Source organism: Alosa alosa, chromosome 8 (genome assembly GCF_017589495.1).
Source record: "Alosa alosa isolate M-15738 ecotype Scorff River chromosome 8, AALO_Geno_1.1, whole genome shotgun sequence".
NCBI classification, from domain to species: Eukaryota; Metazoa; Chordata; class Actinopteri; order Clupeiformes; family Clupeidae; genus Alosa; species Alosa alosa.
This window is the reverse complement of record NC_063196.1, coordinates 2,487,358-2,514,668: the sequence shown is the minus strand read 5'-3', so window position 1 is coordinate 2,514,668 and position 27,311 is coordinate 2,487,358. Positions and strand designations below refer to the sequence as shown.

The following is a 27,311-nucleotide window of genomic DNA, read 5'->3' as shown; positions in this document are numbered from 1 at the left end:
AGATAAAATCATTGTCAAAAACAGTCTGTATGAAATGTTTTTCAACTGCTTGTGTTGTCCCTAAAAGTCCGGTAGGCCTAGGCTATATTGCATTAGTCATAGCGCGCGGGGCCACTACACTGCTCATCAGCAAACTATTCTGCCTCTGAAGCTGCTGAGCAGCTGAAGTGTGGCGCGCAGTGCGCGTTCTCGTTATGGCAATTCACCAACTCCAGCTGCGGACATTTTTTGAGTAGCTGCCTGACCGCCGGAGGCACCAACGCAATCTTTACCGCGTAATGTTGTGAATGAGGGAGAGATGACGTCAGTGCGCGAATGTCAACAATGTAGCGATTGAGAGTAGGCGTTCCATTCGAGTGTAACAAACAGCGAAGACGGAGCAGCACGCTGAACTGGATCACCACACACACTGACATTAGCTGGAGAAGAACAACAGTTTTATAACCACAAACTTCCTTTCCCCCTCCAAAAAAAGAGAAATAGCTGCACAGTGTATCGCAAACGTGATTTCCCTGCAGCCCGGGGGCTTTAGGAAACTGCAAGGAAGTCATCATGTGAAAAACATTTATTTGCTAAACGGACAAAAGGGCTGGATTACAAGGGGAAAAAAACGAAAGTTTAAGGTGAGCTGCATGCATAACCTAACATTTGTGTTGAAACGATTTCTGTGCCGCTTAATTGTACAATTTATTGGCTGCTCTCACTCGCGTAAATGTGCGATTTGTAATGTCAGTCAACGGTGCCCCAAAACTTGCTTGGAGAGCTATTATAATGCTAATGCTATAGATTTTGATAGTTGGGTTTTGCGTAAATATCTAATGGGCTTCGAAACAACATGCTTGTTTCCGTTCTGAAACAAAACGTGTTTGTGTTTGTTGTCGGCGTGAATATCACACACGGTTTGAGAACGTTACGTTAGGATGCCACATCCTGTTGTGCTGTTAGTGGCAATCGTGTGCGCTCCCTTTGAGTGTTTTGCAAGTTGGATGCATTGAGATCCCGGAGGAGGAGTCGCGTCGTAGTGTGGGGGTCAGGCATGGCTCTTGTTTTCAGTGAGATAAAAGAAGCTGTCACTTGCAGAGGCCTTGACCGATCAAGGGGGCCATGGCAAAGGCAAAGACCCCCATATCCCAAATCACTTGAAGATTGTCATGAATGAAAGCGGAGATGAATTGAATATATGAATAATGTTCTTAATGACACGTGGAATTTGAATTTGAGCTACTCGATCTATTGGCGTGTATTTGAAAGTGATTAAAATAATATTTTCGATTATAGTTTCAGTGGTCCCCATTTATATGGAAGTGTATTTCTATTTGCTTGGCTACGTTTCAACAACCATTTGCTGAGACTTCCAACGTGAATACTAACCCAGTAATCCTTGAGAGTAAAACAGTTCGTTTGAATGTAGCATCGTGGAGGAGAGGGAGAGCACGGATGGGTCATAGCCCAACGCCAAACCTGCCAATGGTCATAGTAGCCCTTGCTTTAGCCCACAATCCGCCAATTAATCCACGTAAAATCAGCAAAAAATATTTGCTGTGTAAGGAACTGGAGCCTTATTTGGTCCAGCAGCCAATGCAAACGCCTCGATAGCCTAAGGGTGCCATTTAAAGAACTAGAGTCCTTATTTCATTGATACCTCTCCTATGTACCCTCATTTCTTTCTAAATAAACATTGTTGTTTGCGAAGCCTATATTAACTTGCGTATTTGTTGACCAAATCTAAGCATTTGCCTTAATTCAGCAGTACTTATCTTGTGACAATAAATGATAGGATACGTAGCGGTTTTAGAGCGTGTTCGTTCAAGTGGTTATATCCTCTTGGTGAAGATTGCCGTCGTTGTAAATGTTTTATTACAATACAGTGTGAAAGTTTGTATAATTGTCTGGGAGGGTTGGGCTAATGAGTGCATTTTGGTTGGTGAGTAGTGGGGCACATGTATGTATGTGAGCATATTTTGTAATGAATGACTTGGCTAAATGCTTTGTCTTGGAATCACCACTGCTGCCTGTCCACATGAACATAAATGCATAGTTCTTCGCCCACATATTCGCTCTCCAAATATAAACCAACCGCGTAAAATGCACATTTCTGTCATTAAGAAATCATTGCTGTCTATTGTGTTACAGACTAGGCTATGTTGTGAATATGCTTCTGTGAATATGCTTCTGCCATATGACATGATCATGACAGGACCTTTGTCTTTGCAAATATAATTTAACACTTTGACTCTATAGTGCATGTGACAGTCTGTTTCGTCGAGGATTGAAATGGAATTTCTAAAATATTCGCGCTCCTGCTCTGAATGATGCTGTCATTTCAAATGCGGTGATACAGCAGTTTGTGCAGGAACATCAACTGCACCTTGTAGAGAGCTAGAGTGAGACAGACATTCCTTTGTCTAATGCTGATGAGGACGGAACTGAGCCGCCAATTTCGTGCTTTCTCATCGATGATGAAATATGACATGAATATGCACAAACAATCACCAGGCATTGTCTGGAAACAAATGGTCAGATATATTGGGTGTAATTGACGGGAAAAAACGATTTTCATATGGGTTGGCTTTTTCAACTGTCATCCCTCTTTCATCACTGTTGTGTTGTTTTGCGCTACCGATTGTAAAAGGAAAAGGAAATACTTTCGTAAAATCCTACAAAATAATGGGCTACCGGCCGATGTTTTAGAGTTGGGTGTCGCTATAGGTTCATTATGTAGACTAATAGTTCAAATAAGTCTCGATGTAGTAACTATACATACTTGGTCTCATGCTGCAGATCAGACGCCATTGTTTTATACGTTAAGCGCCAAAGCCTATACATTTGACTCATGTGCACGGTGATCATCATATCCCCATTTATGAGAGCCGAGCGCAAGCTCTTGCGGAAAATGTTTTAATTTGCCGATACATTTCCTCCACGAAAGCTTCATTTTAAGTTACCTTTAATATAGTAAATTATTATAGTGTTTTGATGGAGCTTTGTCATAGCATGACGCGGGAGAGCTGAATTTCGGTGACGCATAGGTTTTTCTCATCGCTAGCTGTTGACAAAACCTTTATAAAGCATGGGCAATGTAGAACAAAGCATGAGCTTATGAAATTGAATGTTTAAATCAGTAACATCCGTTAGAATATCGGCAGATGTACAAACTACCTATAATAGATTTATTTTATTCTATTTTTTTATATATTGAAATAAAAATATACATTTTGTTTAGTTTGTGAACATGGATGTGTTTGTGTTATTTTAGAATAAGCATTTGATGGTAACCGGACAGTCATTTAAAACTAGTTAAAGTCTAATGTAATTTATTTCCATAGACTATAGTAGTTTCCATTCATAATCAAGTTGTCCTGTAAATCAATTAATCAATTGAATCAATCTCATAATCATAGAAATGATTACCAAACATGTCAAGTCTACTCATCTTTTTTCCCCCAAGCGGAAACACAATGAAAGGAATTGATAAATAGAGATTTGCAGGCCACCTATGGATGCCATTGTCTCGGTGAGATGGCAAAAAAAAAAAAGATGTTTTGGATACCAGTGTGCTCAGATGTTGAAGGGTAATGAACATCATTTTGGCCCATTTGAATAACCCCACCAGTGAAACCTCTACATTTCTAATAAGAGCCTCGGGTATAAAAACATGTTCCCATAGCTCTCCCACGTCAGCACAAAGGCATGCTTGACACGGCTCCAGTGTGTGTGTGAGGCAAAGAGGGGAGCCTCTGCTGGGAGGGGAGCTGAGATCCTGAAGGTTCAGGCAAGCCTTTTGTTTTCCCACTCCACTTTCAGTGTCTTAGGCACTGCTGATGCTTGCTGGCATTATCGGTCACTGTGGGAAATCAAACAGACATTATCGCGCCAGGACCAGCTCTGTGGCTGCACAAAGACAAAAAAAAAAAAGAGAAAAGTCGGTCCGCAAAGCAGCCATGTACAGTAAATTGAAAATGAGCCAAAAATAATCTCCATGAAAAATGCCAAGGGCTCGGAGAGAAAAGGCTGATGCTGTTGTGAGAGAAAAGGGGGGGAAGGCTGATGCTGTTGTGCTGTGCTATTTCGATTCTTCTTCCTCGCCTTCCTTTATTGTTTCCTCAGCCAGAGTAGAAATCTCCCATTAGTGGTGCGAGATGATCTGCTATCATTATCCACAGGAGCAACTCCATCGGCTCAGAGCCCTGTAGGCCTGAGTCAGCTCCCCGGCTGAGCAGCGACCCACACACACACACACACACATACACACACGCAAACACACACACGCACATACACACACACAAACACACACACACACACACACACACACACACACACACACACACACACACACACACACACACACACACACACACACACACACACCGCACACACACACACACACACGCAAACACACACACACACACACACACACACACACACACACACATGCACACACACGCAAACACACACACACACACACACACACACATACACACACACACAGCGAGTGCTCATTAGAAGCCCATCCTGTGGTCATCCATTACTTTTTAATTGTGTAAAAAAAACTTTAAGAAGGCATTGGCACCGTAAGTTCCGTACATATGGTCTAAATTGCGCCCTTAGAGCAGGAACAACAACAGCACCACTAGGATGGCTGTGTTACACGGGCATCACCATCATTTGTGAAAAAGAGGAGAAGCCAGAGCAAGCACTTTGTGAAGTGTCACATATGATACCTCCCCCTCAGTTTGAGGCACATCACCCTTCGTTCTGCTAAAAGATTTCTTTAGGAGCTAATCTTGACAGGAAGAGCTAGACATGTTGTTGTGCTAAGGGGCGATATAGCATGTGCCTTGTGCTAAGGGGCGATATAGCATGTGCCTTGAAGTGAGCTCTTCCTCCCAGAGGTGCCTAAGCTGAGCAGCGTGGTAAACACAGCGCAGCTGCTGTTTAGACACAGTGAACCCCGCTCACAAAGCTGGCCAGACCAGGAGGGCTCTGGAAACACAGGCGGCCCAGCCAAGGAGAAGCACTCAGCCTCCTCAAGTATCACTTCTAGAGTGGAGGCCCTCTCTGGCTAGCCATGACACAGAGCAATATCATATGAAGACATTTGTGTCCTCTCGTCTGAGTTTCATGTTCAATTATGCCATCTTCACCACCCTGACATTTGAGGAAGTGTAATGTGTTTGTTATGAAATGTGTAGGTTTTCACTGAACATTCTTTAACTTGTGTAATGTATGTGTGATGGTATTTTCACTGTTTCCCAATCAGAGGGTAATGAATGATAAACTTAAAGCATTTTCATCCCATTTATGATTAACATAGTGAATTGGGATGCGATAGCTACAGTATGTCTGATTACAGCCAGCACATTCAATGTGTGTGGTCCCTCTTTGTTGTGATGTGTGCAACGAACGCAAAGACCTTTTTTAAGCATCTTCTGGGAAAATGGCGTTGCAGGAACCACATCAAGTGCGTTGGCTGCCCGTGCTATGTTCAGTTCCTGTCTGCCATATCCAGCTGTCGATGCTTTACTATTTCATTCTAGAAGACTTTAGAAATTCTGATTGTTTTCATATGTCATTAGATGCTTTTCAAAAGCCTTTCAAAGTCACTTAGAGCATTCTCCTTAGGGGATTAAAGACTATGCCTAGGCCATAAGGCTTCCACGTGCTCTTGTCGGATCGCTACTGGCAAGGTACAGGTGCATATCTCATATCTCAGTGATTTTGTTAAAATGTGTGGTGAAATTGAATAGTTACAGTAAAAGTAATAGCAGAACCACCACATACAAATCACCTCATTTTTGTTGAATATGGGGGCTTTTTCTGTCTAAGTTCATAAATAAATAAAAAAGATTGGGAGACTGAAATTGGACTCACGCCATCTGTCCCTGTTACTCCGCACTTGCTGAGTCAGCTGTGGAGCTCAACTCCATTGACTGCAATCCCACCTTTCTACTCTAACTGCAGAGCTTTACATTAATTATTAATAATTTAACTCATGATTTGGGATTTATTTGTAAAGAAGTTGTTTAGTTTTAAGCAGAATGAAGCTTGCAACTAAAGCAGTTCTCTGAAGAGTTTTTCGCCCTGTGACAGTAACAAACCACCATGACATGTGGTCTGAGTTGGGGTTGCAGAATCATGCAGTGATCAGCAATCTCCAATACTGGAATGCAGTGTCAAGACTTTCCTCTTCATCATGCTGTCAGATCTGTCTGTCTGTCTGTCTGTGTTCTTCTTGTTTCTACTACTACCACTACTACTACTACTACTACCACCACTATTACTACTACTACTACTACTACCACCACTATTACTACTACTGCTACTACTACCACCACTATTACTACTACTGCTACTACTACCACCACTATTACTACTACTGCTACTACTACTGTACTAACTTGCTACTAAGTTACTTATTGTTCTTCTCCATATTCCTTTATCTTTGTCTCTTTTTTAATCAATCCCTGTAAATGTTTGTTGATGTGACCTATGTGGCATGAGCAGTGCTGTTCCTCCAGCAAAGGGGCTGGTAAGCAAGACAGCAGGATGACTGTATGTGGGACAAGGAAGGCTCGAGGCAGTGCACCCCTCATCACATGCACACAGAAACACACACAGAGAGAGAGAGAGAGAGACATGGACATACACACTTGAGTACAGACCTAAGGAAACCTGCAAGCAAGTGCTTGGGTGTCGCTAGCTTCAGTCGGTACAGATGACTCACTTACAGAGCTGCATGTTAATATTGGGTTCAGTCTAAATATAACCTACACAGTCTGTGGGTTACAGAGGCAGAGATCATTACAGCCAGTGTTGGAAAATAGATGTTGTCCATCATGTTGATGAAAAAAGGAAAGTATGTTGCTGCTGGGTGTTAATGAAAACTAACAAGAGGTATAGAGCTCCACAAATTCAAAATATTGATGGAAAACAGACAAGCTGACAAGAGTATGGTTATATGTTTATGCTTATGGTATTTTATGGTAAGTGTTTGTCAAAAGTGACTTACAGTATAAACACTACATTGTTAGTTTAAATAAATGTTTACAGTTAATGAATGATAGTTGTGTTCCTTCAGGGTGCTGTCACTTTTTCAGTTAAAAGATTTAGAAATTAAATTTTTTCAGGTAATTCTTTTTTCTTTCACTTAAGATGCGTCACAGCAACACTTTGTTGAGGCCTATCCCAGGTGAACATACCACAGCCATGCAGTCAGTGTCTCCAGGCTAGTCTGTCTGCCAGAGAATTACTTCAAAATGTTGAAGTCAAGAATTTCAATTCTTGGTATTTCTGTACCTTGGCAATCAACGGTATCACCGTATTCCTCTCGTTTATGCCAACAATAATTCTTTCCCAAAAATATGGACGTTTTTCCATGCTCCTGAAGCCATATTGGATTACAGAGTTTGGTATTGCTCGGCTGTAATTTAAAACAGTATTGGTCAAAAGCCTGAATGAACAGAGTCCCAGGTTTGCTTAAGAGCCTGATGTTTCCTGCCAAGGTCATTTTCTTTTCCCCTTTCCCAGTTTTTTCTTTCCAAAGGGGATGGGAAAGAAGGAGTAGCAGTCAGTCAAGTACACGAGAGTGGAAGGTATTTAAAACAATCAGCGGATTCCTAGTAAGAGGGTGAGATCATTGTTTTACAGAAAGGCAGGGGGAAGGGAGGGCACAAGGAAAGGACTGAGAGAGCGAGAGGGGGGGCGTGAGCAAGAGCTAGGATGACCCCATGGCAGGCTGATGTTGTCATTTTGCCAGAAAATGGGCAGAATGAACTCTGAGGTAACACATTTAGTTTTCTCTAAAGTCAGAACTCTGAGGTAACACATTTAGTTCTCTAAAGTCAGAACTCTGAGGTAACACATTTAGCTCTCTCTGAAGTCAGAACTCTGCCTAGATGGAATTCTTGTTGGATTTATTTGTATAGCCTTGTACACCAGTGATGTTTACTGGAAATAAAATAAAAAAAATGTGCATAATGAATGATGTCAACACTGAGCATATGAAAAACATCAGTGGAAGTTGAATGCTTCATGAATAATGATGAAAACTAACAAGCTCTTTCTCCAAACAGAATAAACAAGCCACTACTGTCACTTGTTTACAGTATAAGGTACAATTGTATGTGAATGTTGCTTTTTATCTTAAATAGATCATATAAAAATGTATTTTAAAGGCCTTTTGGAATAGTTGATTATATACAATAATATATTTATACAATAATATATTTCAGTGATTTTGTGAATGTAAGTCTTATGAATGGATCAAGGTAAAAAAAAAACAGTGGTGTAGACTATAAAATATCGTTGAATTTTGATAATTGTTTATGCAATTAGAAGCAATGGGTCGTGAAAGTGAAAAACAAGTACAATGTGTGGTTTTGCTAGTTGCAGCTGAGAATGGGTTGAGAGTTCTTATGTTGTGAGTGTGGGAGTACGTGTGGTGTGCACACGTTCATGCGTGTGTATGCGTGTGTGTGGGTGTGTGGGTGTCTGTATTTTGATGTGGCTGGAATGGGGGTGGGGTGGGTGGTTTGAATCCTGTGAGACTTGCCCAGGTGGTGGAGAGGAAAGGAAAGGTGGGCGGGGAGGAGCAGGGGCATATTGCCCACTTCCTGGATCTTAGCAGTAATGTACGCTAACCTGTTGGCTCAATAAAAGATCAACAGCTTTTTACTGTTGCACGTGAGACTCTCATTGGTTGATGCACATAAGATGTGGTTTACAGAGATTTTTTTTTCCATTTTCTCAACAGCAAAATGTAACAGCTTAACAACCAAGAATTGCTCTAAATTATTCAAACAGTGCATCAGTTACTTCCAGAAAAGTTGTTAGAGGTGTATTTTTAGGGCAGGGACTGCTGAATTCCAACCTAAAATGGTCACACTACCCACTAGGGCCATTTACATTTTGTTGGGAGAAACACCTGTTTTAATGTACAGGCTGTTATTATATTTAAATCTTCGTACATGCATATAATAAATCTGTCCAGGCGTTGGAATGGATGGAAAACATTATGCATGGTGTTGCAAAATCCTGCTTTTCAGTTTCACGTTTGGTACATTTCTAGTGTTGCAGAAGCTTTTCCAAAACATGGCAGTGGTTATTTGAATGGGTACCTAGCGGAAATGAGGTGCAAGCACTTCTTCAAAACTGCTTAATGCCGTTTCCTGAACTGCTGGAAGTCTCTGCAGTTTCTGAATGGACTCCCACATGTTGTCGGTCCGGCTCCATTTTAGCTGGAGGGAGGGCAGGAGATTTATCTCTTAATTGATAGGGGAGAGAGTACACAGCACATTGTCTGACCTAGACAGCTTTATGTACCTGCAGTCATGTGAGGGCCATCTATTCTATGTTTCGGTGGTTGGGTCATGAAGGACAAGGGCTTCAGGGTCACTGAGTGCATTTCGACCATCTCAGAGAAGATTTTCAAAACCAGCAGTTTTTTAGGGAAGATTCTTAATGTAATACAGCTGATCCCTTTTATAGGAATTCACATTTTTAATTTATTGATGAGCTTTTTCCTTTTATTTGGACAACACATTCTTTCCAGTCAGCTATTTCTTAATGGAGTTATGCAGCTTTAGTGCTGTTGTCCCTGTTCAGTGGAATCACGGAAATTCTGGCTCATATGAAAATGTTCCACCATGAAATGCGCAGGAAACTTAGTTTGAGCCATTTTAAAGCAGGTCTTGGCATTCTGTCATTCAATTCTATACCTAATGCTAATCTTAAAACATGCTATTCTTCAAATCAAATAACCTAATGTTATGGACACCTTATTATGGTTGCCCACCTGGATGGAGCATGACAAATATATTTTCTTTAAGACACTTAAAACCATATGCACAACAATGTCTCCAGAACACAATTGGGAAAATATCCTATAATTTATTATCTCAAGTTAATGAAATGTAATCCACTGGCTCAAATAGGTCAGAGATTATTTAGACACATTGTTTGTTTACAAAGACAACACATCCTGCAAACCCGCCATGACCTTTCTTTGAGTGTTGAAATGACAAAAATGGGAAAAACTTGTTCAGACAACTCAATGGTATTGCTACAGGTATTTTTGTTGAGGGGCATAAATCATGTTGACCAGACGATGGTGGTGCTTGGTGATGCTTGGATGGTTGCATGCTTGTATATAACTAATATAATTTAACTAAATTACATTTTTACCAAATTGTTAACATATAAGTCTTTATTTTTAAAATAAAGTTTTGCTTATCATGTGAAGCATGTGTGATATATGATTTTTTAAATAGTATTTTTACTAAAAATGTGTAATTATAATCCATACAATTTAATCATAATCATAAAATAAAATAAATAATTACAGAAAGATATTGCTATCCATTCACAAGGATCAAAACAACACCAACTATAGTTAAAAAACTTCTAGATTTACTTGATTTACTATGATGAAATGGTAACACTTTATAATAACTACACACAATTCATTATTTATTAAGCCTTTGTTATTTATTAGTTAATGGTTTGTTCATCATTAGTAATTTCTAATTTATCATCAGTAAAGCATTTGTTCACACAGTTATAAATAGTTTGTTCATAGTAAATAAGCCTATATCTTAAATATGTTTATACATTATTGTTAATACTTAATAAATTATGCAATAATATGTTTTTGATTAAGAATAGAGGTCTTTATTGTCCACTACTGTGGAAATTCGTCTTTGGCCTCACAAACATGTAACACACACAAGCAAGACTACACAACAGGTACAACATAAAGCAGACACATTTCCATTATTTAACAGTTGTTACATACACATGCACTAATGATCAGTTAGGGTGAGGATACATATTTTATAAACAACTTCCTAATACTATAATTAATAATTAACTCAGGAGTTACAAGTGGTTAGTTAATGATATTTTGTGAGCTCATCTAAAGTGAGGATGTTTTATGCCTTGCAACACATTTACAAATGAGTTATAAAGTTTACACTTGCATTTATTCATTTAGCCGACACTTTCACCCAAAGCAACTTACACGTGTCAATGAAATTAAAGGGCAAGGCCACATTGGTGGACGCCGGGGTTTGAACCCCCAACTTTATGGGTTACTGCATGTTAACTCGGCTCCCTATCCACTACACTACCTCTGCCCAGTGGTATTACAACAGTCAATTCAAAAATATAATATAGATATGCGTGTTTACTATGAACAAACCATTTTTAACTGTGTGTAAACATGATTTACAGAGGAGAATTAATGTAGGAATAATGCTTTACAAATGAAGAATACAGCATTTAGGTGGGCCAAGGTAGTGTAATGGATAAGGAGCTGGACTAGCATGAACAGTTGGGGGTTCGATTCCCGGTGTATATTATTGCATAATTTAAGTATTAACAATAATTCATAAACATGTTTTAGAAATAGGTTTATTTACTATGAACAAACCATTTATAACTGTATACAAATACTTTATTTATGAGAATTAACATAGGAACAATGCTTTACAAATGATGAACAAAGCATTTTGTAATAGTTTGCATAAGAATTTATAGGTTTATAATAAGAAAATGATTTCATTATAAGTGGTTGTTTCATTACTTATTATAAAGTAAATTATTTTACTTATTTTACTAATTTACTTATTATAAAGTATAAATCATGTACTTACAAACATATTTTTTGGATAGGCTTATTTACTATGAACAAACCATTTATAATTGTGTGAACAAATGCTTTACTGATGATAAATTATGTATGAACAAGAAATTACTAATGATGAACAAACCATTAACTAATAAGTAACAAAGGCTTAATAAATGATGAATTGTGTGTAGTTATTATAAAGTGTTACCGATGAAATTAATGAAATGTCTAGAATAAGTCCAGTATTTCCCTTTCGGTTTACAAAATTGATTCATGCCGTGGTTACCCAATTTGATCAAGTAATTTCAATGAAATTGAAGTTTACATGAAATATTCATGTAATTCCAATGTCATTGTGTTATACAGATGCATGTACTGAAAGTAGGCTTTCAGATAGTATTGCAACATCAATGTTAAAGGAAGATCATTTTGATATTAAAGACTTCAAGATGAAGTCTTAAAATGAAAGATGCTGAATATGTTGTGCCACAGTATTCAGAAGCCTTAAAATTCATTGAAGTTGAAAACGTGCCATGGAGCCACTGATGCGTTGTGCATGCTCAATATCTACCACACTCATGGTTCATCTCAAACTTTCAAGATTCCAAATCTACCAAATTCTCAGTTCCAAACTCAGTATTTTTCCAAAGGCTCATGGGAACACAATGAAATGGTAACACCAAGGTATCCCATGGGTCCTTTTCCCTAACTGGTATGCTTCACAATGATCTTACATGATTCTATTGGATAAATTAATTGCTGTGGCAAAATATGTCAGTTAAACACAATAACATTGTATTTGAAAGAATACATGAGTTTGTTTAATTTCATGTTTTGTGGTTTAGTATCTGTGACAAAAGCTCTTTTCCATTTCCTTCCCAGTATGTTTACCTTACGTGATTCAATTAGAAACATGGAATGCTCGATTAGAATGACTATTTGAACACAATAAGGTTGTGTTTCATTAAAAACTAAACTGTAATTGTAATTGTAACGTAATATGGTTTGATAAATTGGACAGCCCTGTGTTTTTGACAGTGTGGTTGTTGAGGTGGCAACCATTTTGTAAATTGTGTCAATGAATAGTCTTTTAAGGAATTTATTACAGCTTGAGTACAGCCTAAGTGGATCTGATAGATGAAAGATATTTGATCATACTGTATGTTCATCATTGAAGGGAAACAGAGGCTAGATGTATCACCATGCACATAAATGTAAACCCTGTTTTAGCTCACAGGTTAAATTTCTTTTTGGTGGTGATAGCAGATAATCGGCGATTTTTTGTGTGTCTTTTGTGTGCTGAGACTGTGGCAGAGAGTATTGTTAGAAAATGAAATAGAGGAAGTAGGGGTACGTGTGCTGGGTGCCTAAGGCGTGGTGATTGAGAACCTTGTGCCAGTGATGCAGCAGAGCCTTCCTGTTTGAGGGAGTCCAAAACACCCCCACCCCAATAAACTGCCAATCACATAATGGAGCTGCTTGTGTACCTGCACATGCGTAGCAATCCCACACGTTCTTTGGAGTCACAAAGCATGCTAGAGCTGCCGGCTCTGACATTTAGGCATCACTCACTCCCTGTCACAAAATGGACCAGATAACTGTGAGTGCTATTCTTTCATTCCAATTGAAATGTACTTTTCACGCCTGCGACCTCATGCTGTCTTTGTAAATTGTTAATAAAATGTGACTTTATGAGCCCTCAAGTGGATAAAGTGCTGTAGTCAGATGCACATTATAATGTCTATTGTATGATTCTTCAAGTTGTTTTGTCTGGGCCTTGTCTGACGGGATAAAAAAACTGCCTTGTGACATGCAAGTACTTCTCACTGAAGGATTTCATCTCTGAACATTTACTTTTTAGTGTATTTCCACTTATAAATATTTTACGAAGGAAATCAAGCTTCCTTTGTAACTTCCTCTGCAGGTGGTCGCATTTGTCATATTAACGCTGTAAGGGGTGAATAATTTAGAGATGGAACATAATAATATCTCAGTAGGCCTAGATCTTAATCGGCTACTTTTGCCAGTTTAGACTCTTCAATAGTTTATCCTTATCCACTTCAAAGAGTTTAATCTTGTAACCCAAGCATTGAATTTTTGCTGCCTGAGATCCAAATCCAGAAATAACTGCCAATTGAACTGAAACACAGTCAGTATTTCTTTTCAGAGACTTTCATGTAAAAGCTGGACTCTTGGGATTTCTCTATGAATGGTTTCACGTGGACAGTGTATGTATATAAAGTCAAGACTCATATCCCCTTCTTCATTAGTAGCCTATTAAGAGCACAAAAGAAAGCTCTGTCTGGCTGTCGTTAGTCTCATAGTCAAAGTCTGTGGCTTAGGGTTAATACTGGAGCTTAATGCCTCCATAGCTGGTATAGTAGACGTGTGGAGGCTCAGCTGTGACCGTGTAGAAGAAAGCACTCTGTGTAGGACCGGTCAAAAGTGCAGGGACTGGACGAATTCTGGATCACTGTTGTTTTTTTTTTTTATTGTCTGATTTCAAATCAGTCTTGGGTTGTTTGTATTGATTTGGGTCCCACACTAAAGATCCTGCTCCTGATCTGAGCATTAGAAGTAACTTAGTAACCTTAGATAATGTGCTGTGTCGACAACCTACACATGTGATGAAGATCTGACACAGCTACCATCACAACTGAGCATGCTGACAATTAAACACGAATTGAATATATGGCCTAATTTGTGCAGCTTAATATCATTTGAAGAAAATAAAAAATAAACGACTTTCTAATACCACTCCAGTAAATTAGAGATTAATGAGTATATATATATATATATATATATATATATATATATATATATTTTAAAACAAACAAAAAAAATGCTGATGAATTAAAAAGAGCAAAATGAGTGAAGGAATATGGACTCCAGCAGTTTGTCCGTCCTGAGTTAACCTCACTGATGGCCTCCATCTGGCAGGAGATTCCTTTATTGCTTATGAGCCATGTGATTCCAACGCCTGTCTGATACGCCAGACATGGCATGCCTTTTGACTTGTTTGAATCTCAGCAACTGCATGAACTGTACAGGCAGTCTACGCAGTTGGACTCCCATGATGCACCTCTTGGTTTTTCTGCATGCGGGGAGCGCAGTGAAAGAGGCCATTGTCTCTGTCTCTCTGAGGCATGTTGCATGCACTTATAACTCTGAGTGGGAAGACATTCTGTCCATTATACGTGTGGAATGTCTTTGAATAAATGGATTGAGTAGTAAGCTGTCTTCAAATGTGTGTACAGTGTAAGACATCTATTATCTCACAAACATACTAATAATTTAAAAAATGGGTCATGGAAGAATTTGTTTTGGAAGAAATAGTTTGTCATAATAGAAGAGGTGATCATTGGTGCATGTGCTGAATGTGTTTAAGGGTTTGAAAAGATACATATACGTTTTGATGTTGTGTTTTCGCAGGGACAAAAGCATTGGGTTCTCATTAAAACGGACTAAGATGATCTGCTGTATTTCTCATTTTCTCCCATGTCTTGAAGAAAAGGCTTTTTATAAAGCATGAGTCAGTCTTCCTCGTTTGTGGGCCTGAGAATAACTAGAACTATAAAGGACCACCTCCAGAGCATGATTCACATGCCTGATCCATTGAATCAAGTCTTCCGCCAAATCCCTGAGAAAAAGGAAAACAAGTGGCATTCAGGTCTCTCTTTTGCTCGGGGCCTTTCTCCCCAGTGAAAAGCCATTGATTGATTATGCCACACAAGGAAAGAGTTCCTCTTCTCCAGCAGGGATTCTCCGTGTATGATGTAATGTTTTGATGTTCACAAAACTTGTGAAATCACTATTACAAAAAGGACACAGTGAATGTTTTTTTTTATATGCAAATGCAAAGTTACTGCTGTTGCGTTTCTTTTTTTTTTTTCAGCAAGTGCTACAGTCACATTCTGTGGCTTATAAAACACAGGATTTTGTAATAGCATGTGGTATTTATAATTTAGTCAAGAATTGTATTCACATTTCAAAATGTGTTATACACACTGTTGACATGTTCACTGCCTTGCCCTTTTGGACATTTCTAATGTACACATTCAGCTAATGGTACCCAGGTGGCGTGTTGGTCCTGTAGAATACGAGGGAGATGACAGCATCTTGTTGGGGTGCGGTAATAAGTGTGTTGTGGTCACTTGAGTCCGTGCTTTCTCCACAGGGCTGTAAAATGAGCGCAGTGCATGGAGGTCATAAAACCCCTTTCGCATCCGTCTGGCTAAGGCCTATTTTTAACCATGCTGTATCACATATCGCCTCTCGCCATTTCTGTCTTTTGTTAGGTGAGAGGAGGATATTTCCAGGGTGCGCTCAGGTAGCCTGCAAGAGCAGATGAGCTCTGCCACATCCTGCAGGAAGTTTTTGATTGGGTTGGTGATTTCAGCCCCTCTCTGTGTGTGTGTGTGCGGGGGGGGGTTGCAGGTGGATGGTACACCTGTGCTGGACGCAGAATGTAAAGGGCTGCAGGTCAGAGGTAGGCTTATCCTCAACAGCTCCATGGACCACAGGCAGGCCGGCCCACTGCTGCCCTTCTCCCACAGCTGCCGTCAAGAGTCCAGATAGGAACCAGATGGCAGACTGGAACACCCGTGCAGACCTCTTAAGAGCCAAACATATGGTAAACAGTTAAAAACTATTTTAAAGGAACACCAAGCAGCATAGCTAGCAATAGCTGCATATGTGCTAGCGCAGGCCTATGCTCAGAAAGAGTTACACTGATTATAGTGACTTGGTGTCAGACTGTCCGCAGTTCTTTCCTGGCTTCTATATGTCTCAGTGCTTTTGTTTGGGTTGGAGTTATTTTCACTCCGGTATAGCAGCAGCACTGAGACTAGGTTATTATGTCCTGCAATGAATGTGAAAAAAAGGCGTGAGTGCGTGAAGGAGTCAGTGAGTGTGGGAGATGAGTGGAAGCAAAGGAATTCCCACTCAGCCCGCCACTTGGATTCATTTGTATTCTCCAGCCGAGCCACCCCTTTTTTCCTTGTCCATTCTCTCTCACGGTTGGGAAAGGGGGAAGCTTGTTTCTGGAATGTGGGTCTGTGAACCGTGCCTGGCATTAGAACATCTTTGTTCCCAAAAAGGGGGTCTGCTGCGGAGACACAGTGGTCAGTTATCGGGGAGCAGGGGGTGGGGGTGAGAGTGGGGTTGGGGGGGGGGGGCTGCTGGGTTCATTCATCTGCCTGTCATGGGCCCCCACTTTCTTTTATTTTTAGCCAAATCCATCAGGGCTGACAAGCGGGTAATGTGAGCCAGTGCGAGGGCAGTGCTCCAGGTTCCCCCCTCCACAAAGTCATTCTTCTCCTCCCTCCCTAGGAAGGCTGTGGACTTAGCCCTACTCCAGGCACAGGGATTTGTTGAGTCATGTGAGATCATGTACACAGAGACACTAGCAGAGTGCGATGAGGGGGCTCTCGGGGCCAAATGGGATGGGCATGTAGAGTGTGTGTGTGGTGGGAGGGTGGGGGGTGTTGAGGGCCGGGGTGGGACAGGGGTTGTGAAATCTGCTCGCAGGCTGGGAGACGGTGGAACGCTCCCCAGTGAGCCTTGTATAAGGTAATGTCTGGTGAGCATGCAGGGGTGGGACGTGTGCAGAGATTTATTTTAACACACTGCTGGTGAGGGGCGGGCGGGAGGGCATGGCAAGCCAGCACGCCTCGGGAGCACAGTGCAGCGTCGGACAAGACAGGACTTTCTATTAGCCTAAACCAGAGCCGCTGAAAATCCACACAAAGAGGCAAGTCTGAGTCCTCGTTTAACCCCATTAACCTGCATGATCAGAATATGCGATTGCTTCTCACCGGGCGGTAAAGCAGCTATGGATGGATTGCCATCCAGTCAGGATCATAGTGGTTGGAGTAATCCCCCTGACACCAGCATGTTTTTAGTTCTGTGCCCAGTTGACCAATATGGATTTAACATGTCAGTTTGGCATTAGCATGTGCAGTTGTGTATTTGGCTAATACCCCAAAGGTGTTTTTTAATGCCATGTGACAGGTTGTCTAGTGTCACATTGCTATGGAGTGTTGGAACACTGGCATGCAGGTATCATGTTGTTTTGAAAACCACACTCGCTTGTGTTTGGGTTGTTAGTTTATGTATGACTCAGCATTTATGGCTTTGCTCTTCCCCCCACCCACCTTTAAAGTATAGACAGACTGTGGCACTGTGCTCTGGTATGATCGAATATAAGAGAGAATGTGGAAAAGTACTAGACAGCAACTATGTAAAGCCCAGAGGTCCAGACAGGAAGGTTCTTATGGGAGTTGCACTTGAATGCCCTATCCTACCGGTGATATCCATGCTCCAGACACAGCCTGGCAGTTCTGGGTTTGACAGGGAAGGAGTGTCTGTTCTTTAATAGTGAGATTACCGTGCGTTACCGTGTGGGTGGAGTAGGCCGTCCTGGAGGAGGAAGTGTGAGAGACAGCTGCAGCCCTGAGAGATCCCAATGTGTCCACACACACTTTACCTCTGCCGTGCTGGATAGTAGTTCTCAATGACAACATCACTGCACGTGTGCTCAGGTCATTCACCTCCTGGGCTGCAGGGCTGGACACAGTGGAGAGCAGAAGTCCACAGGTGGATCTGACCCTGACAACATCTTGAGTTCATTGATTAATATGTCAGTCCTCTCTGTATATTCATATTTTGTGACTCTTTAATGAGATGGTAAAATATATGCAAGATAGGTGATAATACAAGGTTCACAACCCTATGTAGAATATAGAGTAAAATACCCCTATAAAGAATATAGAGTAAAACAACCCTATAGATAAAACAACCGTATAGAGTAAAACAACCCTCAGGAGAATAGTGAACTGTCAAGGTTGTTAGTGCGCTCAAAATGTCTGGTATGTTTGTGTGGTATTGCAACACATTGTGAGTGGCAGTGGAATGTGTTTTTAGATCCTGAGATGTTTGGAGCCATGTTGAGTGCAGAGTTTGGGGTGGGCATGCTTAAACCTACTTCCCTCCAGGTGATCCCACCAGTCCAGCCCAGCAGAGCATTGTGGAGGTCAAGGTCAGAATGAAGGAATTTAGGTGATAGATTGCCAGATGCATATCTGAAGTGCCCTCTGATATAGCACCCATTATTTTTATTTAAAGCAGGGATATAAATTATATCAAAGGGATATTCTTCTATTGCATTGTGTCTCCCTCATTCTCTTTGCCTGTGCTTTATCTCTCTCTCTCTCTCTGTGTATGTGTGTGTGTGTTGTTTTATATCTAACCATGTTCCACGTGTGCGCCACAAACCTATGAAGTATTAGGCTCTTAACATACAAAAGTGCTTTCCACTGACAGAAACGTTTGCAGCCTGTCCAAGTCTCATTATAGTGCATCAGTTCTCATTGTAATTAGTTTCAGGACAATAGTGTGTTTGCAGGGGGAGATCATTGTCTGTGACCCCAGGGAAAAGATTGCATACAGTGCACCATATTCACTCCACTCCACTCCACTCTTCCCCGGTCTGATAAGATATTATAAAGAACACATATATTCCAAGACACTGGGCTGTCAGATGATTGCACCATCTGCCATTACTGTATGTAGCACGTTTTCTCTCCCGTTCTGTGAGTTGTGGGTGTGCAATACAGCAGATTGCAGGCGTATGGCCTCCTATGTGCCTCCATCCACTCACACTTCAGTATGTGTTTTTGGGCCCCTGCCACTCGCTTCTATGTATTGATTTTATCTTTATGGCTCCATTAGATATTGTCAGACACAGGGTAATGTGAGATGTGTATTGTTAATGCTCTGTTTACTTAGTATCAGTGAGCAGGACGGGCAACAGAGAGTGGTTCTGTATATGAATGCATCACATGATAAGCAAGGATACGTACAGTATATGCATGTATGGCATGAATGCAGTTCTAATCACTGCGTTGAGATAAACATTCCTACATGCATTTTTCATGAAGACATTTTAGCAAGGTTGTATAATAAACCAAAGAACCTTTGTATAAAGCTCAGATGCAGCAATTTGTTTTTCTGCCAAGTGGTCATGCAGCAAGACAGTAAAGACAATGTTCCTATGAAGCTGTGGGGACTCATTAAAGTGCCATTTGAAATGTTTGCACCAAAACTGAAATACACAAACTCATCACAAGATTCTTATTAAGCTCTCATGTTGCGGTAATTGCTCTTGTGAAATAAATAAAGCATGACCTACAATCTTCCACACAGCAGTCCACAGTAATACTCCAGCTCTGACACTAACATTACCTAGAAATCTAGTCCACTGAACTAGCCTAGCGCAGTCTCCATTTGCTACAGTGTTGCTGTTGCTACATACTGCATGTTGTTACAGTGCACTGAGTGTCTCTCAGCGTACCCACATGCTCCATCCCCACACCACAAGGGTGTTTCTCAGGGCCATTGTGTCCAACGTAAGAGCTGGAAGGATCATTGCACAGCCACAGCTCAGTGATCCACCCCAGCACATGGCCTAGTGCAAGTTTGTCCTCTCCGCTTAATCATGTCGTGCACCCTGCTTCTGCTGAAAACACCTTCTGATGCATGTGAATTCCTGCTCTTCCTTGGCCACCAATTTCTCAAAGGGTTCCTGTGGGAAAGGCACTTGTGGAGCCGTGGTGTGAAGGGGCTAATGCTCAAGGGACACGGACATCAGCAGGAGACTGAGTGAGGAGGCAGAGAGGACGTCCAAAACGATGTGGGGGAAACAAGCTCATTTGATTTGATGGTACTTGTTAACTACACGTCCTCTCATCTAGGCCTACTTTAAGTTAGGTCACTGTTCCTTTTGATTGAATTCCAGCTCTTGATCTGAATACTCATCGCCATGGCAACCATAATGTGGGGCATTTGCCAATGGACTACTTAAGAATTCTCCAGACTATTCCACCAAGACCGTCACACTGTCAGTGATCCCCCCAGTCCTCTCCCATGTTAGCCCTTTTGAGCAGTTATTTTAGAAACCCTGGTTCCATTGTTAAATTAGACACTTGAAAGCTTTAAAGGACTACGCGCTCTTGCAAATGAGGGCTGTGCTCATCAGGGCTCTTTGGTGGCAGTGAAGTGTCTCTGGACTTGCACAGGCATCTGAATTACATTGTCCTCACGCTTTTGCTTTTGAATGACTCCTCAAAAAGTCTTTGAAATGAGCACCATCAGTGCAGACGTGGACCCCTCCCTGAAGCACTGCTTATTTCAAATTGGAAAGCGTTCTCTGAATCGTAAGCTCGGCTTGATGACAACACAGTTCTAATCACCACCTCCTGAGTTTGGCCTGATTTACCATGAGTGAGCTGAATATCACTGTGCTTATTCAAGGACCTTATGTCCTTCAAGCCTCACGGCTCTTATCACTAAGCACCACCTTGAAGTTAGAAGAGTAGTGTGGCATGCTCGCAGACGCGGCTTAAGTAGTCATGACAAAAATGTCATCCTCTCCTGTGAGGTAAATCAGCGCTTGACAGAAGGACTTGTCAACCTCGCGCAAACCAGTTTTCAGCTTCCAGCCCTTCGAAGTGTCGAGCCGTGCCCACATTTACAGTAGTGCAAAACAACCTTTCAAAAGATCTGCTAACCCATCTGGCTGAGGTGATTAGCAGAAGCCTAGACAGATGGCGTCGCGGCCAGATTCCCCATCGCTTCAGGGGTGTATTAATCTGCATATAGTACCTCTGACAAGCCGGTTTGGTTCACATTATCATATTGGCATGATGTCTCACTAACTATGACTCAAAGGCAATGGTTCAGGAGGGAAAAGCGCTTTCCTCTTCTCCTCCCTCCCCCTCTCAAACAGGCCTGGTCTGAAATATCACACAGTTCAGTCCTCATTTCCTGCTGTGGAGCGAGCGAGCGCGAGCGTCTCAGGCCCTCAGGATGTTTTTGTTAAGGACGAGGCAGAGGGAGGTTCGCAGCCGTCCCCCTCTTGTGGGGTAGATGGAATAAGCTGCTGCCTGTGGACGGCGTGGAGTCTGGAAATGTTGACACACCAGAGGCGCGCGCGCACGAGAGGGAGAGAGAGAGGGAGAGGGAGAGGGGGGGAGAGAGAGAGAGCCCAGAAAGGCCAGGAATCCCCCAGAGCAGAGGCAGCAGGGCGGGAGTCGGAGTCGGAGCCTGAGCTGAGGAATGCGCAGAGCTGAGGAGTCACTTATTTACTAGCTGAACTCACTGAACCTGGCCTGAGTCAGCGGCTTCAAAGCAGCTCACTATATGGCGAGCGAGATGTCCGTCTCCTAGCCCCTGTACACACTCCTTGCTCGTTCCCCTTTGCCCCCCCCCCCCCCCCAACACACACATACACACACACACACACACACACACACACACACACCACCTCCCTCTCTCTCTTTCCCCATACCCCACCTTCTCCACTGATTGAGTCTCAAGCTGCCGTCATCCTATTGGTCCGGCAGCTTGCCCACTGTCAAAACAACCCTGCCCCCCAACACACACTCGCACAGAAACTGACCCCCCTTCCCCTGCCCTCTAGTCAGAGCCGAGGTCAAGATGAACATATGTTAGAAATGGATGATGAAATAGCAACATGTGAACGGACTGGAGGTGGTCGTAAAATACTGGACTTGGCAGAAGTGAGTGAGGGGACAATGGTAACCAAAGGACGTTCCGAAATGGAGCACGGCGCAGGACATTTTTGCACTTTGTATTCCGATATGTGTGTAGCCCCACCCATCCCCCACCTACTCTTTTTTAAACAGGATAATCTGGTCCTTGACCTTCTCAGACACTCCTCTTACTGCATGTCTGAAATGGTCCGTTGATCCTCAGTGAGCACGGCCACAGAGCTGGTGTATTTACCATCAGATCCATGCCAGTGTTTCCCTGCCTAAGTGTGTAAGCTTGGAAATTGGCAGCCGCATTGTGTTTGCTGTTTCATGTTTAGTTAAATGCCGTGTGAAAGATTGTTGTTTACATAAGCACATTCCTAAACGTAGCATTTAAGGTACATATATCTAAGCTTCACTTCTTGGAACAGCCAAGGGTAAAACCAAGGGTTAGAAAAGTAACAAATATGGAACGGTTGACAGAAAGCAAAACTGAAATTTCCTCTTGTTGACTGGCAGAAACCTGTGTATTGTATTAGTAATCCCATCTTCATATTAATCACTCTGATGCGAAAGTAAAGTCACGGTGTATGATCTGTGTCATTTGGCATATACATATGACACTGATTCAGACTACTGATTACAGGAATTGTGAGCATTTTAAATAAATCTATTTTGATTACAAGCCTTTATGTGGGAGAAAACTAGTAAATTGATTGCAGAGTCAAAACATGTCACAGCGTGTGCACTGAAGGTTACAACAAGATGTCCCATACACTATATCCTACTATAGCAATCACTTTGCAACACCCAGGCTGTGTCACACACATTCTTGCACAACAGGTTGTTGTGAAGCAGATGTATAGATACATGTCTTGGCAGAGGAGCAGTATAAGGTTTTAATATATATTATGACTCATATGCTTCCACTAGATTTAATGTCAGGGTTTGTTACAGTCATTAAACCTCTGAGGAGTTACAGAGTCTGGTATGATGTGGCATGAGATGATAATTGCACAGGGGAAGTCTGTATAGGCATGCTGAGGGGACATCAGGGCCTTGAGAAATAGTTGGTCCCCCTCATTCAATTTTGCTCTACATTACATTATTTATCTTTCAAATGTACCCTGACAATGGATCAAATATGATGGTGTAGTTCTCATTGAAATCCTTAGCAAACTATCATGGATGTGTTAAGCATTCAATAGTTCCTAGAAATAGTTTTGTTTTGCTTTTATTTTTATTTTGTGTGAGGGTGTGCGTTTGTGTACGTACACACGCACACGCACATCCACCCTTTGGAAAGTAGGCCAGGGACTGACCGAGGTAAAGAATGAGGCAGCAGTTTAGCGGCGGGTCCCAGGGAGAAGCAGTCTCCAGCTACAGGAAGCTTGTTGCAGGGGAGACGTTAAACACCGAGTTCCTGTTTGACATCTGTTTCCACCGAGCCGAGCAGACCAAGTCTCTCGCTGGCAGCCAGCTCTCTGCCTCTGCAGGAGGAGCACGGCTCTGTCAAGGAGAAAAGGAGAAGAGCACTCTTTCTTTTCTTTCCTTTCTCTCTTTTTTTTCTGTTCAGTTTAACTGCTCCATGACCCCTTCCTACCCCCACACACACCCCCACACACACCTCCGCACCACAAACCAACACAAATTCTGATGACGCTCATATCACTCGAGTCTGTGCCCAGAAAAACAAAACACCGAGATAAAATCAGGCAAGACAGGTTCTTACACATACTGCTAGGCTGCCAGACGTAGTGGCCCGAGGCTTGTGAATAATTAACCAGATGTATATTTAGAGAGAGAACATGCCACAGTTGCCATCTCTTTCACATGCAATTGTTTGTCAAAATTGATTAATTGTAGCAGAAAAGTCTTCCAAATTTCCAATGCAGTTCAACATAAACTTCAAACTAATTGAAGTATTTGATTCAACAACATTACCCCTCTGTGCCCAAAACAGTTTTTTTTTGTATTGTACAGTAGTGCGTCATATCGCTGTAATTGGAGTTATTAAAGTGTCATTGAAAAATGAATGAATGCAGCATTTGTTCCAGAGTATTACACCGTCTGCATGTCTTTAAAAACAGCGATCAGATCAGAGATGTCATTAGTACTGCTCTCATTATTTTGCCAGCAGTACTGTAATATGACTCTGTCTTCGGATGTCTGCTAGTATTGTGGAGTGAGGTCAAGGTGTTTCTCTGCAATGACTTGGTAATCTACTCCGTGAGAAATTGTAACTTGATGTATTTTCCAAAGACTGCAAAAAGAAAGCTAAATTTCATGGGTTTTCCGATCCTTACTGAGTTTCAGATGACGTCAGAGGTGCATGAGATGGACGCATTGTGGTATGCTTGTTTGTCCTTTCTCAGGTGGCATGGCTATGTGCAGTCTCTTATTTGTTTTTTCCGTTATCAGGGCGTCCAGTGGGAATCTCTCCTCTTGCTTTTCGGGTGTCCCCTGCGCAGGTCTGTCAGGGCATCCAGCGGCCTATTTTTAGCCTCACTCACACAGATAGTATGACTTTCCAAATAGGAGAGGACCAGTTATGCACGTACTACACCTTACTTGCCATGAAACTGGAGACCGAGCCTGCGTTTGAGACCGAGTCTGCGTTTGAAGGATCCGAAGCACCCGCTGGAGGCAGCAGTGATGTCAGAGGTTGGCTGTAAGGGGACACGAGTGGGTGACACAGCCTGGGCACCGGGCCAGCAGGCAGGGGGAGAGGCAGGCCACAGCATTCCCATATCTCAGCCTCATAGGTGTCACATGTTTGTCTGCTGGACAAATACATTTGTGCAGCCGAGAAGTGCTGTATGCCCTCTCTGGCTATATCCCTTTCAGCACATGCACTGGGACTTAGTGAACTTCACTATTTTGATATGTTACATGGTCCTAATTTGCTTTCTGTCTGTCTGTTTTGTAGTAAACACTGTCTCAGAGAAATGCATTTTGGTCAAGTTCTATGTGAAGCCTCTCCAGCCAAGCCTTGTCTCCTCAGAGCACAGCAGGAGTTCAGCTCTGAGAACCACCCATCAGCAGCAGAGCAAACATTTTTGAAATGTCACCCAGTTACTCATCATTAGATCACTCAAGCCCTGTAAATGCTTTCATGTTTAAAGCATGCACTTTTTCCCCACACATTTTTCAAATCAAATTTTCTGAAGTTGTTATGATGTTAGAGACCCTGCAGATTTTTCCTTCACGGAAACACTGAGGGCAATCACAGCCCACATTTCCACTTAGGGTTTTTATTATTCATTAAACGTTACTGTGAGTGATTCAGACTTTCCATGTATGAGGCATATGCAAGAGGAGGACTTCTTTGTCTGTGAGTAATAACAGAGTAATTAACTTCTCTTGCTTGTATGGCACAAGGATCCATATTTTTACTGTGAAGTATCAGCTGTTGACTCATACTTTGTCATATTAATTGCAGCACTCATATATTGTGGAAAGGTGTGAGAGAGTCAGTGTAAATGAACATATTGTAGTAGCCCTCTTTTCTGCTTTAGTCTGCAGAATTGCTTGCCCATCTTCCAAACGGATCATTGTTGTGCATATTGCATGTTCATATGGTGAGGGATATGTGGTCCCAGTTGCAGCAGCATGCAAGCAGTTCCGAGGTGCCGTTGTTGCTGACACACTCTCACCTCTCACTCACAGCCCGGGCCTTATTACTAAGACTCTAATAGAGTGGTCCACTTCTGGGACTGCTGCCCAAGTGCAACAGCACAGAGAGAGGGAGGCTCGGTGAGAGTCCAAATAGTCTCTGGAGACATAAACAATGGAGAGAGAGAGAGAGAGAGAGAGAGAGAGAGAGAGAGAGAGAGAGGGAGGACGGGAAGAGCAAGACGAGTAAGAGTGGTTGACACACACATTGCAGGAGAGTGAGGTGCGAGCGGTAGCCACAAAGGACATGAAGCGCTCATGTTGTGTTGAGGCCCCACAGAGCCGCCATCTGGCCAATCAATAGTGCGGATGATGTGGAGATGACATCAATACCAGGCGCAGGGCCCTCCCAGCACTATTGTGCTTCCGAGTCCCAACCCCACCGCACCACCGCACCACCACCCCCGGTGCTCGCCCCCTCCACCCTCTCTGTTGCCCACCGCCGGCCCGCTCAGAGCGGCCGAGAGAGACAGAGAGGCATTGACCAAAGAGCGCAGCGTGGCGCAGCGCAGCTCATGCAGGCCTCTGTGCATTGTTGTTTGGCCTGTCGTTATCACAGTGACCTCATGGGCCAGGCAGTCCTTACCTGCCCCTCATCAGCTGGGGAGGCCCAGAGGAAGGGCCGAGGCAGCGCCGGACCGGCCCGCTCATTCCACAAGCATTAAAACACGGTGATTAGGGGAGGCTGCTGACATCAACCGATTGTTTGTGAGTCTCCGGTGTTTCGTTTTTATTGACTCGTGAAAGAAAGGTTTGGAACTTTGTTTCGCCCGGGCCTTTTCAGAAGGAGAAATTTAATGCTCCCTCTCGGGTCTGAATCAGTTGACTAGTTGACTGGTGAACTATTTACAAGTCTCGAGCTCTGAGTTACTGCAGCAAGGTTGTGGAATTTTTTTCCTTTTTTTTTTTCAAGTTAATCAGAATCCAAAATGATTTGAAGAAACAAGGAGCAGAGATAGCAGCAGGTGAAGGTATGAATGTTGCCAGTATTGACTCACCGATGCTCAGGCCCCTTGTCCAACCATGTCCTGACAGAGCCCAGAGCACAGGCCTGCAGAGCTGATGATAGACAGTGACTAAAGAGGAAGACCCCAAAAGACCTGAAACATCTGCTCACAGACAGGAGATAAATCGCACACATACAGCCAGCGCTGAGTTGGGATTACTTTAAGAATGTCTGCTCTGTCATGAGGTATTTCAATGTTGAGGAGCCATTCTCTTGTCGAATGGCCGCTATAAAAACAATGGAGCCGGCCTGCTTCTCTCTCCGCCGCGCCGACAAAAGCCCCCTTTCATGTCCCCATATTATTCTGATTTCTTCCCAGCTGCCCTCTCCTGCCGACTCACGCAGCTCGGCCTGAGGAGCATGACTAAGCTGACCTGTTGGCTTCAAACCGCGGTGGGCTCGTAGGGCCGCCCCAGGCTTGATGAATGGCTTCAATTTCACTGAGACTCAC

At 42.5% G+C, this 27,311-nt stretch overlaps 1 protein-coding gene across 1 annotated transcript in view; it reads left to right on the top strand.

Moving 5' to 3' along the window:
• The first annotated feature begins 347 nt into the window (after positions 1-347).
• The window catches only part of bach2b (BTB and CNC homology 1, basic leucine zipper transcription factor 2b), a 65,037-nt gene continuing 38,073 nt past the window's right edge, over positions 348-27,311 (top strand). The window contains exon 1 of the mRNA XM_048250400.1: positions 348-623. The gene's annotated coding sequence lies outside the window, so the exon portion shown is untranslated. The remainder of the gene's footprint in view (positions 624-27,311) is intronic.